General features: G+C 44.6%; 1 long non-coding RNA gene across 1 annotated transcript; it reads left to right on the forward strand.

Annotated features, from left to right (window-relative positions):
- The first annotated feature begins 7,602 nt into the window (after positions 1-7,602).
- LOC147717455 (uncharacterized) lies at positions 7,603-13,810 on the forward strand. Its single transcript, XR_015295806.1, has 3 exons — positions 7,603-7,685; positions 12,353-12,504; positions 13,684-13,810. It is a non-coding gene; the product is annotated as an uncharacterized LOC147717455 (long non-coding RNA).
- The last annotated feature ends 4,005 nt before the right edge of the window (positions 13,811-17,815 follow it).

Consider the following 17,815-nt stretch of genomic DNA (forward strand, 5'->3'; position numbering starts at 1 on the left):
GTGATATCATCACCTTCCTCAAATTTAGGGACAATCCCTTTGGGGATTTTAGGATCATAAGACTGCTCTCTATCCTTATTATTGGTATTGCTGCCACCAGAGATGGGGGCTAACTCCATCTCTTTTCTTTCTTTTTCCAGACCCAGGAGTCTGGACTCTAGATCTAATCTCTTGTCCAACTTGACTAAGATGTTGTCCTCTTCATTGGGGCTCTCCCCAATGGGTTCCCTGGGGCACAGCCCACCTATGTGGTTCCAAGGCTCCCAGAAGCTGACTCTTGGAGTTAAGGGTGTAGGGGCCCTTACTTCCCTAGAGATGGCGGGGGGGGTTATTATTATTTTCCTCCTCCTCCTCTTCTTCCTCTGACTGGGTGTCACTCTGGTCAGAGGGGTGGCCTTTTGCATACTCAGCCAGGAGCTCCTGGAGCCCTTGTTTGGTTGGATGCAGCCCCATGACTATGTTTTTAATTTTGCATAAGGACCTCAATTCCTTGAAATTCAAGTGTAAGTAGGGTGTTAGGTCGAGCTCCTCAAACACCAGGTCCATGGTGTCCTCTTCACTAATAGCAGTGTTCTTGTTAGATATTCTAACCTGACAGTTCTAACCCTCTACCCTAGCTGTAGTGACTTTTATTTTTCTAAAATTCTAATTGGACTTAAGCAAGGCCCTGCCAGACTTTTAGTATTTTTGGAAAAAACTATTTCAGAATTCTAAAGGCAATTCATGAATTCTGTTGTGTGATCAGATGGTAACCAAGTAGTCCAGCAAATGCAAGTTTGTATCCCACCACGGATCCACCAATGTGAGAAAGTGGCTCTATATATACTGGACCAAAGTAAGGTACAATGTGTATAGAGACCACAAACCCCAGAGGTATAACAGAGGTTAAAGTCAGGGCTGACCTTACTCTCAAAAGTGGTAGCTTGGTCGAGCAGTAAGGCAGTACCAGAGGACAGTTTAAAGCATTTATTGTACACACTCAGTCAGCAAAAGGTTTCACACACTCAAGGAATGAACTCCAGGCCAATTGTTTTTATATCAAAAGATATAGTTGTTTTATTTTTAGAACCAACAGGTATCAAAATATACTTTTCTCAATTATGAGTGATCTCAGGTAAGTACTTTGCAGAAAGGTAATAACTTTGTAAACACAATAAGTACAGGGGTTGCAGTAGGCAACACAATTCTAAACACAATTTAACATTGAGCTCAATGGGGTTTTCTACAAAAATGCAGTTAATTACTTTGTAGATTACTTTTGTAATTCCAGGACTGGATCCTAGATTCAGTCCTGGGGTGTAAGCTGAAAACAGTTTAGTAAAAACGTTTTGGTTATTGCAATGCTTTTTAAGGAATATAAAGGTATTTTAAAAGTTCACACTTAGAAACTTTTCAGTGAAAATCTAGCAATGTTATCCAATGGGAGAAAATTCAGGTTACAGGTAAAGTACGTTCTAGTTACTTTTGTAATCCAGTACTGGGCTCCTAGGTCCAGCACTGGGATCTCTACTTAAGACAGGTAAGTAATTGCATTTCAGTGGTTGTTATGATTTTTAAGCAATATTAGAAGTTTTCAAAAGTAGACTGTTACAACATAGACACTTATAAGAAATTTCACAGAAAAGCAGACAATGGATTCCTATGGAGAAAATTCAGGTTACTAGCAAACCCTAGGATTACTTTTGCGGTTCAGTACTGGGCTACTAGGTACAGCACTGGCTTCTCTCTTGATCGCAGGTGAGTACCTCGGAATTCGGTATTCGGCTGATTTTATAGGAATATTTTAGAGTTTCACAACTTCACACTTTGAAGATTTTTCGAGTCAAACCAGTCCATGCTATCCTATGGCAGGAAAGTGAGTTATCGGTTTCCAGGTGAGTACTCGACCAGTGAAGTTAAGGTTCTGGGCATAGACTCAGAGGTCCCCCAGGGTCAGGTAGGTACAGTTGGTGCACCCTCAGCGGCACAGGGACAACCGGGTGCAGAGGTAGTTAGGCCCAGTGTTATCCAATGAGAGGCAGGGGGCTTTCGGTTGGTGGCTGCTGGCTAGCAGGCCACATGGCTGTGGGAGCTGGGCTTCTGGTCACTTGCTCAGGCCAAATGGGGAAGTAGGATAGGACACAGGGTGCACGGCCAGAGGCACTCAGGCGGCTGGGTGCAGGGTGCTTTTGAGCCGTCGGATGCTCAATGTTATTCAATGGGAAAGTTAAAAAGGGAACAAAGGCTACAGACTCAGGGACGGTGATTCTTCAGGTGGGACCACCACTTCTAGAGGTAAGTTGGGATCTTGGAGAAGAAGAAGGCACAGGGGGCCGCAGGTCGCCGGGTGCAGGGGTGTCTTTGGGCGTTGGGAAATCTTACCGTCTGCTGGTTGCGGTTGGAGGGGTTCCTGGTTCTGAGGCTGCTGGCATTGTCTGGTCCATTGAGGAGGGTCTTTGGGTGTTGGCCTTCGGGTTCCAGTCGCTGGAGGGACATCCTCGTGGTCTTGGATCACTAGGGCAAGTGTGGGTTGGTCTGGTGCTTCCTGGCTGGCACCCAGGGTATGGTTGTTGAAGCAGAGCCTCTGCTTATGGGAGTCCCAGTCTTCAAGAGGGTCAAGGCAGGCAGGTCCTCCGGGGGTCCCAAGGTTGCTGTCCGCTGGAGTCGCCGGGATTAAACAGCAGCAGGTTCCAGGATCGACAGGCCGGTAGGGCTGGGGCCAAGTGAGTGGGTGTCGTCCTGTTAGCAGCTGCACAGCGGGTCTTCTTATTGATCTTCTTTCTTCTTTTCATATTGGGATCTGAGGCAGGAAGGTTCAGGGAGCCCCTAAATACTGAATTTAGGGGTGTTACAGGTAGGGAAAGGGCAGGGACCAATAGGTCCCTGTCCTGGGGTGGGTGCACCCCCTAGTCTGCTACTCTCCGGTGGGAGGGTTCAGGAGCCTAGCTGTGATTCGGCAGGGCTCCCCATCCTCAAGATGACCGAAGGCTTGGGTCGTGCTTCACCTCGCCTCTCCCACCTGAGGAGTGGGGTTGGCACAGGCTGGTACACCCCCCTTCCTGACGTAGGGTTTCCCGCCAGTCTTCCAGCCAGAGTGGGGGTCAAAACCGGTGGGGGCCAGTTGCTGGGTACAGCAAATGGTCAGGAGAAGCTCACAGAGGCGGCAGGCCTTTGAAGCTTCCCCCTGCCCATCCTGGGGGAGGAGACTTAGCACCTTGCCCAGGATGTGCATTGTTGCAGGCCCAGGAGAGCGGGGGGCTCTCCACCCAAGGGTCCAGCAACATGTCTGCTGTGTGGCAGCCTAGGCAGCCTCTCAATCCAGACGTGGATTGGAGGTTAGGTTTCAGGGGGTATCTCCAAGATGCCCTCTGGTGCATTTTATATATATTTTTTTTTTCTTGGAAAACCTTTATTGAAAATTCAAGGCACACAGCTATTTAGCCTTACATCCCTGAGGCTAGGCAGCATTGCAAAAACGGAGAAGAGGTGCGCCCAAATCAAATCGAGGAGCACATCAGGTTTAATTTTATATTATAAATATGAGAACCTAACGAATCAACAAAAAAGGGAACATTAAAAGAAAGAAAGTGGCAAGGTACAACACATGAGCAGCAATGCACGATTCCAGGGGGCGGGTGGGACCATTCAGCTCTCTGTAGTAACCATACTGGATAATCATACAAAGTGGGGGGGGGGGGAAGAAAGCAGGATTCCATTAAGATGAGAAGTTGGGTGGAAGGAAGGGCTAGGGAGAGAGACGAACCTCCAGCGGACCTGCATCGGGAGGCACACAAAGACCACCCCTATATTCATTCCAGGCCCCCCAAACAACCCCCCACCTCTTGGGCTTACCCCGGGCCACATACACAGTCTTCTCACGGAGCATGCACCAATCCATATTGGTTTTCCACAGTCCCACAGTGGGGGGAGTCGGGGCGCCCCACTTCTGCGCAATATCTCGCTTGGCCACCATGTTCCCCAGTGTGACCCACTGGGTTTGGGCAGTAGTGTAGTCAGTCGGACCCCACACGTTCAACAAGCAGGGCCGAGCTTCTGCAGGAAAATCCACACCACTCACCTCACGCATAACCGCATGCACCCGTTCCCAATAAGAAGCAACAACCTGGCATTCCCAGATGGTATGCATGAAAGTGGCCAGCGCACCGCACCCAAGCCTACAGAGACCGTCCTCAGAAAGCCCCATGTGAATCAGTCTAGGGCCAGTGACATAGACTCTGTGGAGTATCTTCAATTGGACTAAGCGAAGCCTGGCCGAGATTGCCACTTCTTTGGGGGAAGACACCGCACACTGCCAGTCCTCATCATCCAACTCAATCCCATCACGCACCCACTGGTCTCTCACATTCAACAACAGATCCGTTCGAACATTTATCAACTTTTTATAGGTCAGGGAAATGGCACTGTCAGGCATGTGGCCGTCAAGCACCCTGTCTTCCAGCGGGGATGATTCTGGAACCTTCTCACCAACGGGAAGGGCTGCCATAAGGGCATGTCGCAGTTGGGCGTATCTGAAGTATTCTGTGGCACCCAGTTGAAATTCAGTTTTCAGAACCTCGAAAGACTTGATTTCCCCCCTGGCCATCACATCAGCTACCTTGGAGATACCAATAATGTCCCACCGGTCAAACCCCTTCGAGTGCCACAGCCTACCCAACAAGTCAGAATCATAAAGTGGAGTGGCCATAGTAAGTCTACCCTTCCACCCAGGTGCTTTCGTGATGGCCCTCCAGATGTGCACGGCAGTCTTGGTGGGACCAGTCATTTTTCCATCCAGAGATCTAGAGTATAGCGCTCTGTAGTACATCCCGTCATTCAAGAGCCAACGATCCATGGCATACCCCGGACTCTCCGCCGGGCCATAAAAGCTGTGGTTAAGAGCGGCCAGTTGAGAGGCCCAATAGTACCGACGGATGTCAGGCAGAGCAATGCCGCCATCGTACCAAGGAATAGTCAGTTTAACAACGGCAATACGCGGCCTACCCTCCCATAAGAAGGCCCGCTGCAGACCTTCAATTTCTTTGAAGTATTTGGAAGGGACGGGGTCCTGCGTGTTTTGGAGCGCGTTTAAGAATCTCGGCAGGGCCATCATCTTGAACACATTCCACGGCCCAGCAGGGACAGCGGCAGTCTTTTCCAACCTTCCACATCGCGCCTGAGGCGCGCAAGAGGGTGAAGCAAGTTGTTAGTATATCGTGCCCGGGCATCCGTTGATATATAGATACCCAGGTACTTACACCCCTGCTGCGAGGCCTGTATAGCGCAACCCCTAGGAAGACGTGGGGTTACTCAGCTGAGCACATAGAGGTAGGATTTCGACCAATTAATGACTGGGCCCGAGTACCCGCCAAAAGTGCTCAACACGTCAAAAGCCACTATCAAAGACCGACAGGGGGAAGTTAGGTAGAGCAGGATGTCGTCCGCGTACAATGAAACCCGGTCCTCAAAGCCCGGCGACCACTTGATCCCACAGATGCCAGGGTGGGTACGGATCCAGGCAGCGAGCGGCTCAAGCGCCAAAGCAAAAAGGAGCGGCGACAGCGGACAACCTTGTCTGGTACCTCTGCATAAGGCAAAGGAAGCTGACACCCGGCCGTTGACCGTCACATTGGCCAGCGGGGAGGCATAGAGAAGCTTGACCCAACCAATAAAGTCGGGGCCAAACCCAAACTTAGACAACACCGCCCACAGATAATTCCATTCGAGGGAATCAAACGCCATCGTCGCGTCTAGTGACGCCAAGACGGTTGGCTCGCTGAGTTTATGCACCCGAGCCATGACAGCGTGAAGCCTCCGAAGGTTGAGAGCGGTGTTGCGGTGAGGTATAAATCCCGACTGGTCCGGATGAACCAAATCGGCGATCACACCCACCAGCCGGTTGGCCAGTAACTTAGCCAGAATCTTGGGTTCGGCATTCAGCAGGGAGATCGGGCGGTACGACCTGCAAAGGTCCCTGGGCTTCCCCTCCTTATGAATAACCACAATGGTGGCCAATCGCTGGTCCAGCGGAAGCTCACCAGCTGCAGGAGCCTCCAAAAACATGCGCCGCAGGGGCACTGCGACGGTGTCAGCCTTGATCTTGTAAAGTTCCACCGGAAGACCGTTGGGACCGGGAGCCTTGCCGGAGCGCAAAGATCGTATCGCGAGCTCTACTTCGTCAGCCGTAATGCCCCTATCCATGTCGTCACGCTCGGCGTCCGACAGGCAAGGGAGCTCAACACCCTCCAGAAAAGAGGCCGAGTCCGACTCAGTCAAGGTGGAGACCGAGGTGTAGACCGTCTCGAAGTAGTCGGCAAAAGCCGAGACAAAGCGCTGGGATCAATAACAACCACCCCATCCTCACCCAGAATCTCGGGCACCACGCGGGAAGCCATCTCCCTCCTATCCAACCAGGCAATAAGCTTGCCCGCCTTGTCCCCTGCATCGTAAATCCTCCCTTGCTGTTCTCTGCCCATCGCCTTGGCAGCGTCAGTGGCAGTGGCTCGGTACTCCGACTGCTTTAAGGAGAGGGTGTGTAGCAAGTCGGGTGTCGGGTCCGTTTCCAGTTGAGAATCAAGGTCCTCAATTTCCGACTCCAACCGCACCACTTCCTCATCCCTGCGTCTGCGCACCTCGGCTATTAAGGAGAAAGCTTCTCCTCTCAGGACAGTTTTGAAGGCCTCCCACAGAGATAAGGCCGACGATACCGAGCCCGTATTCTCCGAGAAATACAGGTTGATAGCTTTAGCTAGGAGGTCACAAGTTTTGGGGTGGCGAAAGTACCAAGGATTGACCGATGCTAGTCTAGAAGCCGCCACAATGCCAAAGTCAAACGACACCCAAACCGGGGAGTGGTCCGATATACCTCTAGCCATCAGGCGGGCCCCGGAAATGGTCGAGGCCTGGACCGCCGGAGTCAAGATATAGTCAATCCTGGAGAGGCTTCCGTGCGCGCCCGAATGAAAGGAGTACTGCCGCTGGGCGGGATGTAGAAGCCGCCAACAATCAATGAGACCCATGGTGCTCAGAAAATTTGGGAGCCATGACTGTGCGCTACGAAGATCTCTGGATGGAAAACGGTCTTTGCGCATGTGTCACAATGTAATGCTACAGCCTGAAGCCTCACTGCCGGAGTCTAAACACCGGGCGCATTAGGTGCCAGCCCGGGAGTATAAAGAATGGCCCTTTTGGGGCCCGCCCAGAAATGACGCAAGGCAGCATCACAAATTTACAGCAGCCTCGGGCGGGTACAGTGTAAGCCCGAGGCTGCATTGAAGGCTGGGGAATGATGACGAGTACACCCTCACCCCACCCTTTGATTAGTCGTCACTGGAGGGGGTGGGGTCATGCATAACTGACCCCAGCCACCTCAAAAACGACTCATTTGGGAAAGGACATTTTTAAAAATGAAATAATCATTACACTGAATGATTATTGAATATAAACTTTTAACTTCATTTTAAAAAAAAAGAAAACGCTGTAAGCATTTTATTTATGTCACAGAGTCATGAGACTTAACTCATGACCCTGTGACGTGGTGTCACATGCTGCACAGAGAAGAGCTTTCACTTTCATCCTGAAAGTGAAAGCTTTACTGTTTCAGCTCTCTCTGAACCAGTAGCTGCTGGACAACAAAGGAGAAGCACAGCCAGCCAGCAACTAGCATCAACCGGCTGACTGACCAAGACAGAAGCTGCCTGATAACTGGGGTAAGTGTGAAGTATTAATTATTGTTCATTTAAATTATTTTTTCAATATTTCCATTATTTAAATATACTACTTTGTAATTATTTTAACATATAGCACACTCTAGTCTAGTATCATGACTCATGAGTGCATTTAAATAAACTTGCAAGGGTTAATGTGTGTCATGCAGTGCACTCCATGCAAACTTCTATGTAATATGCAGATGACAGATTTTTATTTTATGAAACTAGATAAGTGGGTTACTGCTTTTAATAGAGCTCATTTGGTTATGTGCAGTGACAGTGCATACATTTTAATCCTTCCCATATAGCACAGTGAGCTATAAACAGCATGCAACTCTTCAACCTTGTAACCCTCACTTACTTTTGTAACACAACCTGTACATTGATTTACACTCTTCATTTATTGTCAATATATGTGTACATGTGATCTAAAGCGCTTTGACACCCTACATATGGATGAGTAGCACTATAAAAAGAAAAAAAACAAAATAGTGGCATTTAAATTTAAAAATTTTGAAAATAAAAATTCAAAAGCAAGCATCTTATGATGTGATAAGCTTTAAGCCTTTCTTTCTGCTCCATTGCTTCAAATCAATTACTATTTAAAGCAAGACTACTCACCCGTAGGGTTTCAAGGCGCTGTGTGTGGGGTGTTGAGGGAGGGGATCTAGAATTGATTTGACGAGCCAAGTCTTGAGGTCCTTCCTTAATTGCGGACGTGATGGTGATTGCCTGAGGTGTAGAGGCAGGACGTTCCAGAAGTTTAGACAAGGATCTTTCTCCAGCACTGGTCTACAGATGTGTGATGGTGGCCTGCGCCAATTGGGCGGAGTGGAGATGTCAAGAGAGAGTGTAGAAGCAGAAGTGGTGGTTGAGCTATGTATGTCTGGCGTTGTGGAGGGATTTGTAGGCGTGCGTGAGGCGCTTGAGCTAAGGTAATTCTTTTGTTGAAAGATAGCAAGTGAAGGTCTCTCAGGGAATAGAATGCCATTATAACGTGGTTGTAACAACACAAGTGCTGTTACAACGCATTACCATTGCAAAGCACACTTTTACCATGCATATACCTTTACCACGCATGCCATTACAAGGAAAAGACATGCGTGGTAAAGGCATATACTTGGTAAAAGTGGTTAAGGTAAGTAATTGTGTGTCTCTGTTTGTGTGTGTGTGTATATGTGTATATATATATATATATATATATATATATATATATATATATATATATATATATATATATATATATATATATATATATATATATATATATATATATATATATATATATATATATATATATATATATATATATTAATATTACCCCCAGGCAACCCCAAAATGACCCTTTGTACCAGTGCCAATAGTCCTACCCCCTTAAAATTCTAAAATTACCCTTACCACCCTAATACCCATACCCCCTAAACCCTAAAATTACCCTTACAACCCCAAACCCTAAACTTTAAATTACCCTTGGCACCACAAAACCCAGATTTGTCCGAGCCCTAAAATTACCCTGGGCACCCTAAAATCCAAACCCACCCTGAATCCTAAAATTAACCTTGGCACCCCAAAACATATACCTGTACTGAACCCTAAAATTAATCTTGGCAACCCAAACCTATACCCCTACACCCCAAACCCACCCTAAACCCTATACTTACCTTATACTTACATGTAAAACACATATGCTTTTACCATACTTGCCTATACAAAGAAATTCATGTAAAGGCATGTGTGGTAAAGGTATATGCATTATAATGCTTTGCATTGTAATGCTAAGCATTGTAATAGCATTGCGATGTAATGGTACTTGCGTTGTGTTGTCATGTCATGCGTTGTAATGGCATGCGTTGTATTGGATTCGTTGTAATGGATATTTCCCTTCTCAGGTGGCCGGTGATGTGGCTGCGACGTGGGATGTTCAGGATGAGTTTGGCGGAGGTGTTCTTGATGTTCTGCAGTTTCTTTTGGAGTTTCTGGGTGGTGCTGGATAGAGTGCTGACAAGCTCATGGGTGACAGTTTTCCTGTACTCACTGGGGCACACTGGAAGATTTCATGAAGTAGATGGAGCATGTGGAAATAGGAGGAATAAACAACGTTGATTTGGTGGTTTATTGAGAGAGAGAAGTCCAGGAGGTTGCCACGGTTTCACATGTAGTCAGTGGGAGTGTGGGGGGGGAGGTGTGGAAAAGTCAGCCCATATGACAACCGATGCCCAGGCTGCTGGCGCAAGACGCCTCTTAGTTCCCATTCTGAATAGTTACCAAATAAAGAGACGGGCGCTGGAAGCAGGAATCACAAGAACAGGATTTATTACTCATGAGGAGAGCCTGTCATTTCGGACACGAAACAAGGTGTCATCGGGAGGTGCTCTAACAAGTTCTTCAGAGGCATCGCCTTTTATACCTTACAAAACATTCCTTATTACAACAACGACATTGTGAAACAAGAAAACGACATCCCCCTAATCCCCGTGTCAATCCCACCCCACATGTATCCACAATAGAAGCCCTTGACCTGCTGATAAGAGGAGGGGGTAATCAAGCAGCTGAGTGTTCCGCCGATTCTTGGGATATGTGCGCCTGATCGTAGCCCAGGGGGTGGGGAGGCTAGGATCAATAGTGGGTCCTTTGAGGAGGAGCGATTTCATACAATAAGGGGCAGAAAACAGTGTCTCCCGGCTTAGGTGATGGCCTCGGACATGTGTGGATAGTCCATCGCGGAGGGAGGGCTTACTAACAGAGGGGTTATTCATGAAAGGAAAGGAGGTGTTGGTCAGGCGTGGCCGTGACTCCCAAGGACAGGGTCTTGCAGAAGAAGAAGGTTTATGCCTTGTCCATGTGAGGGAGGAGGGGGGAGCCAGGGTGCGCACAGGGACAGAGTCGCACAGAGAGAGAGAGAGGTCTTATGACCCGTACATGAGAGAACGGGGGCAGTCAGATACAGCTGGGGGGGGGGGGGTTATGTCAGCTGAGGCGAGGGATGCTTCTTCAGGAGGAAATGGGGGACTTCGCGTGGGTCAAGCAGGAGAGTTGCTTTTCTTAGCAGGATCGCGCAGAGGGAGAGGGTTTCATGGTCCATGCATGTGAGAAGGGGGGGGGGTTCAATACGCGCAGGAGGGAAGCCGGGGATTCCAATGAGCGGGCAAAAGGCCATGGTGCCTAAAAATGGCTATCAGGTACATGTGGGCACGGGCTTTTACTGGCGGAGTGGTGCGGTTAACGTACAGGGAAGGGAATGGGAAAAGGAAAAATGAAGCTGCTTATGTACATCAATTTCCTAATTTTCCACAGAGGGGGGTTCCAAGTGCTGCAGACCCCCTCTGCCTGAGCCACCAAGAGTCAACCAAGGCAGAGGGGGTGGCAACACTTGGGGGTAGATCCCAGGTTGAGGACTTAGGTCTTGTTTGAGTTAGTTAAGCTTGAGGCAGCTGTCCTTCATCCTGGTGGTGACTGCATTTATCCTGTTGTGGAAGTTGCTCTTGGCAGCTGTGGGTCCTTCTGTGAGGTAGAGAATCAGCTGGATGTTATCGGCGTAGGAGACAACGCTGAATCTGTGGTTCTTGACGATGGCTGCAAATAGGGCCTGAAGAGCTTGGGGCTCAGGGAGGAGCCTTGAGACCCTTTGCAGCTGATCTCTGTGGGTTTTCAGTTGAATGGTGGAAGTCTTACTCTCTGTGTTCGGCCAGTGAGGAAGGAGCAGATCCATCCAGGGCTTTGTTCCGGATGCTGGCATCGTGGAATCTTGTGCAGAGGGTGTGGTGGGAAACAGTGTTGAAGGCGGCTGAGAGGTCCAGCAGGAAGAGGGAAGCTGTTTCCCATGGGTCCCCAACCACCTTGCATGCTTTCTGAGTAGCTGCATTTAGGCAGCAAGCACGCTGGCAGTAAGTGCATCGTGGTCATGAAAAGCATGCAGTCTGTCCCACTTATTTTCTTGGCAAAATCACATTTCGGCACTGCCTGGAAGAAATAATCACCAATCTCTTGCCAAACTGCCTGCTTTCCCACAGTGTAAAACACTTTCTTCAGTTAGCGCAAGTTATAAACCAAAATAATTCCTGACCCGGCTGGCAGAGAGTGCTCCACGTAGAACCATGGGGTCGTCCTATGCCAACTGTTGTTTTCCAGAAAGGCGATGGACTATAGGCTATTTAGAGGTGGCAGTGGCCTTGGTGCTGAAAGTTTTCAACCTAGGGGTCTGATTGCTGGAAATGATCACTGGCTTATCTGTCCTCTAGCCCCCTGAATGTAGCCGGTGTAAAACCTTAACTCACCATCCCTCCTCTAGTCACATGAGGTGTTCCCATACCTCTGCTCACTACTTCAACAGGATTCTAGAGTTTCGGGCCAGCGGCACAGGTGCTCACTGCAATGCACACATACTCAAACATACACACACATTCATTCACATAGATTCATGTTAAAACATGGGCATGCACTTCTTTGCAGAAATATTCAACGCTATACAAAATTTCACACATCACCATGCTTGCAGAGACCCAGAAGCTCACTTGCACTCATGCACATTCGATTAAAAACACCTGAATGTATTATTTTTATTTGTTTTGTGTAAAACATTATTGTACAGGAAGCACATTGGCTTGAAACATTACATTACATGAATGCAATGTAATTGCTGGTAATAATTATTGTTTTAATTCTTTTAGCACATGAAAAATTGGAGTTAAAACTGATCGTGATATAATCACAGAGATCAGTACTGAGAGATATCGAAAGAGGACAAGTGGTAGTTCTGACTCTGCTGTAACAGGACATTGACCAAAACTCAGCTTCGTGATCCTTAATCTCAGGCCACAAGGTAGGACATGGTTCTCTATTTACGGCAAAGGTCCACATTCAGCTGTATATGGATGCCAATTGTGTGGTCTTTAGGTGTGGAGGACTGCCTGTTGGCTTATCCTAGCAGAACAGTTCAGAGTGTGAGCTTGTAGCGAGTTGAAAGTTCAAGGGAATCATTTTTTGTTTTTCATCATGAACCATGAAAATTCCCAAAATGTTGATTTTGAAATCTTTTATATTTTTATACACTTTCATTTATTTAACTGTGGCCTGATAATCCCTTACTATCCCTTAATGCTTTTCACCCTTAAAGCCTTTAAACACCAAACTGCCCATATGTTTTATCCTTTCTTCCTGCTTAAAAAAGTACTACTCTAATTCATTATAGCCCTCTACTACTACTTAGTGCTACCCTAAAATCTCCTAACTATCCCTTAAAGCTAACTAATACTTGAATTATTAAAATGCATTGCTAGTCTCCGGGCCCTTTACCCCACCTCATTTTAAATGCTCCTGTCTACTTTAGGAGGATGCCTCTTACCCCTGATCCCAGTACACTCATCTTTGCTCTATAATGCATGGCATTTTACCATGTTTTAGGCCACTGTTTATTTTCATTCTAGTTTTTTCAGCCGACAATATTTTTTACAGCAATGTTTTTCAGCCTATTTTTTGCACACAATATTTTTACTGCACACAGAGTATGTACAGTGAGTTGGATATATAAAATCGATCTAATGTGTTGTGACTTTCTGACTGTTGTCCATTTAGTAATAGGATCACTGATAGGACTAGCACTGTCTATAGGCTGTAATTTTAGTCTGTCTTGTGTGTAAAATAGGTCATTTCATCAATGTGTAGAATATCAAAATGGTCTAACTGCAATGTTAAACTCCTAATTGAAAACATATGCATTTATTTTGCTGTGTTGGGTACAGATGAGTACTGGATATATCAGAGATCTGCCTAGAACCCTTTTAAAGGGTATTGCTCAATTAGTCTCTCATTCTTTTGAAGACATTTTTTAATATGTTTTGTATTATTTGCCATCTAAAGTCAAGTCAAAATTTATAAGTACACCCTTTAAATTCTAGGCAGATCACTGAATTGACATGCTCAAGCTTTTCAATCACCACTGGTGTTGTGCATGCTATGGCACCTAGCCTCGAAGCTCACACCATATTTTAATTATTAACAGGATCCCAGGAGAAATTCTGCAAAAATTTACAAGGCTATACCGCTTGGGGAACAGCTGTACGTGCTGCTGCAGTTGCATTCCTGTCAGACTGAAGATGGATGTGGATGAATAATTCCTGTTACTTGTGTGTGCATGACAATTTAAATTAGTGTTTATTTAGTATTTTGCTTAATATCGTTTTTGTGTCTTCAACCAAGGGAATTTTAAAAAACAGGCTAGGTTTTCTATTTACAATCTGATATATTGCTGGACACAATGAACACAGTTGACAGTTTACTCATAAACCCATTTTTGGGTTTGACATATGCAGATAAACTGCAAGTGAAAACATTAGGAGCTGATAAACCTCAAATTAAAATTGAGCAGTCTACAAAAGATAGGGGAAAGGGGTACACACGTCGCTTTACCAGTACATGGTATGATAGGATTGAATGGCTTACTGGTAGCGCTTCTAAAAATGCTTTATTCTGTTTCCCATGCTTACTCTTTGGAGGTGAAGTTACCTGGACAAAAACAGGAGTTACTGACCTAAAGCATCTGGCTGAAAAAATAAAAAAACATGATTCCTGTAAATCCCATTTGACAAATATGTTAAAATTATCTCTTTTTGGAAAATCGGACATTGTACAGCAATTAAACGAAGCATACCGTGTGGGAGTAAGAAAACATAATGCAGAAGTGGATAAAAACCGATACATTTTATCAAAATTGATTGACTGTATTCGATTTTGTGGTGCCTTTGAATTGGCATTACGAGGCCATGATGAAACTGAAGAGTCTCTAAATCCTGGTGTGTTCAGGGGCCTTGTTGATTTTGTCTCCAGCATTGACAGTGCTATGGAAACACATTTAAAAACAGCCACCGTGTTTAAAGGCACTTCTAAAACTATTCAAAATGAATTGCTGGACTGTATGCTGGAAGTAATAAGAGACTATATTATACAGCAGTTGAGAACCACTGATTATGTAGCTATCCAAGCTGATGATACAACTGATGTCTCTACTAAGACACAGTCAGTTCTGGTCTTCCGCTACATTGATGGAAATTGCAAGGTAGCTGAAAGATTTTATTGTTTCACACATCTAAAAGACTCATCTGCAGAAACAATTGCCTCAGCCATTCTTAATGAATTAAACATTGTTTTCCCTGAGCAATGTGCTAAAGGAAAAGTAATTGCTCAAAGCTACGATGGTGCCAGCGTCATGCGTGGTGCAACAGGTGGGGTGCAAAAGAAAATCAGGGATGTTTACCCAAATGCACATTATATTCACTGCTATGCCCACCAACTTAACCTAATTATGGAACAGGCTTCCTCCAAAATATCTAGAGTTAAAATTTTCTTTTCAGAGATTGGTGGTATAACAGCATTTTTTGCACGTTCCCCGAAAAGGACGGAAGTTCTTGAACAAATAGTTTCAAGAAGACTTCCACGAGGGTCTGCAACTCGCTGGAACTTCAATATTCGAGCAATATTGCTAATTTATGAATTCAGAGAAGAACTTCTTGAATGTATGTCAACCATTGCAAACAGTGGTGATTTTGAGTCGAATACTATATGTGAAGCTAAGGGATTTAGTAGAACATTAGATGATAGAGAGTTTATATTCTTTCTGTTTCTTTTTTTCAAAATAATGCCCCAGGTAGACATTTTATATAATCAATTGCAAAAGCGAGACTTTGACACTGTGTCTGTCCAGAAAGCTACTACACACTTTGTGACAAGCATCACCAAAGTACGAGAATCCATTGACAGTTTGGATTCTACACTGCCACAAGAATGTACATTTGTAAACCGGAGACTGCAAATAAATACTTTAACCCAAGAAGCAAAAGAAGTCTGTGACATTATTGTGGTCCATGCCAGAGAGCGCTTTGCTTTCACAAAGCATCTTGTAAGTGCAACACTATTGCGAAGTGACCTTTTTGAAAGCCATGACAAATCTTTCCCAGCTGAGGCACTCGCAGAAACGGTAGAAGCCTATCCTATGTTAGACAAAGCCAGATTGAGTACAGAACTTTCGGTCCTGTATGGAAGACGAGACTTCCGTCAAACTACTGGTGGTGCCATGGCTTTATTTAGCTTTTTATGTGAAAACAACTTAGAGAAATCCTTTTCTGAGACCATAAAGCTCTTAAGAGTTGTCATTACTACACCCATGACAACAGCAGAATCTGAGCGATGTTTTTCCACACTAAAGAGGGTAAAAACTTTTTTGCGAAACACTATGACTCAAGCTAGACTTAATGCTTTGGCTATGCTGTCAATGGAAAAAGAGCTAATAAAGGAAATACCAGAATTCAACAAAAGAACAATCAAAAAGTTTGTTCATATTAAAGATCGACGAGCAAACTTTCTATATAAATAGAAAATATGAATCTGATGTGTGATCATAGTTTCAGGTGTTTATAGCTCAGTTTGTTTTGTTTGATAACATTAGGAAGTACTGTTGGAAATGTTCTCATTCCATTTAATATTCATACAACTCCTGTACAGTTGATATGTATTTATATATGTGTGCTTATGTATCTGTGAATTTATATATATTTGTTTTCATATTTTAATATTATTTAAAATATTTTTGTTGTTAGTGTTTTGAGGGTATATGTCTTTATATATACAACATTTAGTTATTTTCCTAATTTATTTTTATTTAACCGTTTTCTACTGTACTGACAGGGACAGGAACCCTTCTACCTGAGATTGACATGCAAAGTATTTAAATATTATTTTTATTTTGTCAATTGTGTTTAAAAATATATTGGTTTTGAAAGTTCTTAAAATGTACATTTATTTATTTCCATAATTTCTTTTTGTTTAACTTTTTCTGCTGTGCTGGCTGAAGGGCACAAGGACCTGAGAGTGACATTCAAACAATTTACATAGTATTATTTAAAATAATTTTGTTTGTGTTTACAAATATCATATTGGTTTTGAAGGGATATTTCTTAAAATATACATTTATTTATTTTCATATTTTATTTTTGTGTAGCCATTTTCTACTATACTGACTGCCACAAGAGCCTGAGAGTGGCATGCAAAGTATTTAAAAATAAAGTAAAACATTTGTACCAAGCCTGCTTATGCAAATAACGTTTTTGTTCTTTCTTTCTTAAATAAATGAAAGATTTTTAATGGATATTTCTTATATTATAAGCAATGCATATTACACTAATTTCCTAACTTATTTTTAATTAGTGTTTTTCTAAAATACTGATAGACCCAAGGGCTTCAGAGCGCTATATGAACTATTTTAAATACAATATTTACTTAATTATTTTGCAAAATTGAGTTGCTCAAAAATGCAAAGCTTTTGCTGACTTCCTAAAAATTAAATGTTTGTTTCAAATTAATATTTCTTATACATGTAGCTATTTAATATGTCATAAAGATTACTGGGCAATCAACGTTGAATAGCTGATGCAGAAAAGGAAATGGCCAGCCGTCATTTTTGGGAGGAACAAAATTACAAGAGTGTTTCTTTGTGGATGTGCAACCTGGCTTAGTACCCTGGCCCTCTTCAGAAGTCAGTCTTGCTTGGCAACACAGAAATTCTCTGAAATAATGTATGAGTTTTCTTTTATGAATGCCTAGAAGAACTGATTTTTCAGTCCATTTATCACTGAAATAGTGCGGAAAATTGCACCAAAAAATGCCAATTTTTAAAAAATTTCTTCGCGGGGGGAGAACCCCCCCACACCCCCCTTATTGCCGTCGGGCTCGCTCGCTTCGCTCGCTCGCTCCCGTTCGTTGATGCCTACTTCAAAAGCCCCACCAGGTTCAAATTCCACCAGCCGCCACTGCATGAGAGTCTGGCAAACAGGAAACAGATCATGTATGGGTATGTTTTTGCCATTTGTCTGCCACAATCTGGGCAGTTTGCAAAAGGGGATGGCATTTTGTGAAAAATGAGGTACATTTCCTGTCAGGAAATTATCTAGAAATGCTCTATACCCTAAAGGACGTCAAGTGAATCTGTTTAAGAAAACCTGAGTTTGAGATTTTGTGGAAAAAACCTTTAAAAAGATATAGCTCTGCTCCAGAATCCTGTCAGCAGGAGCCAGAAAAAGGAACTGAGTAAACTGCCACCTACTGGGCATGACGGAACACTGGAGGTCAGAAGGACCTTAAAA

The sequence above is a fragment of the Lissotriton vulgaris genome, chromosome 5 (genome assembly GCF_964263255.1).
Source record: "Lissotriton vulgaris chromosome 5, aLisVul1.2, whole genome shotgun sequence".
Lineage (NCBI taxonomy): Eukaryota > Metazoa > Chordata > Amphibia > Caudata > Salamandridae > Lissotriton > Lissotriton vulgaris.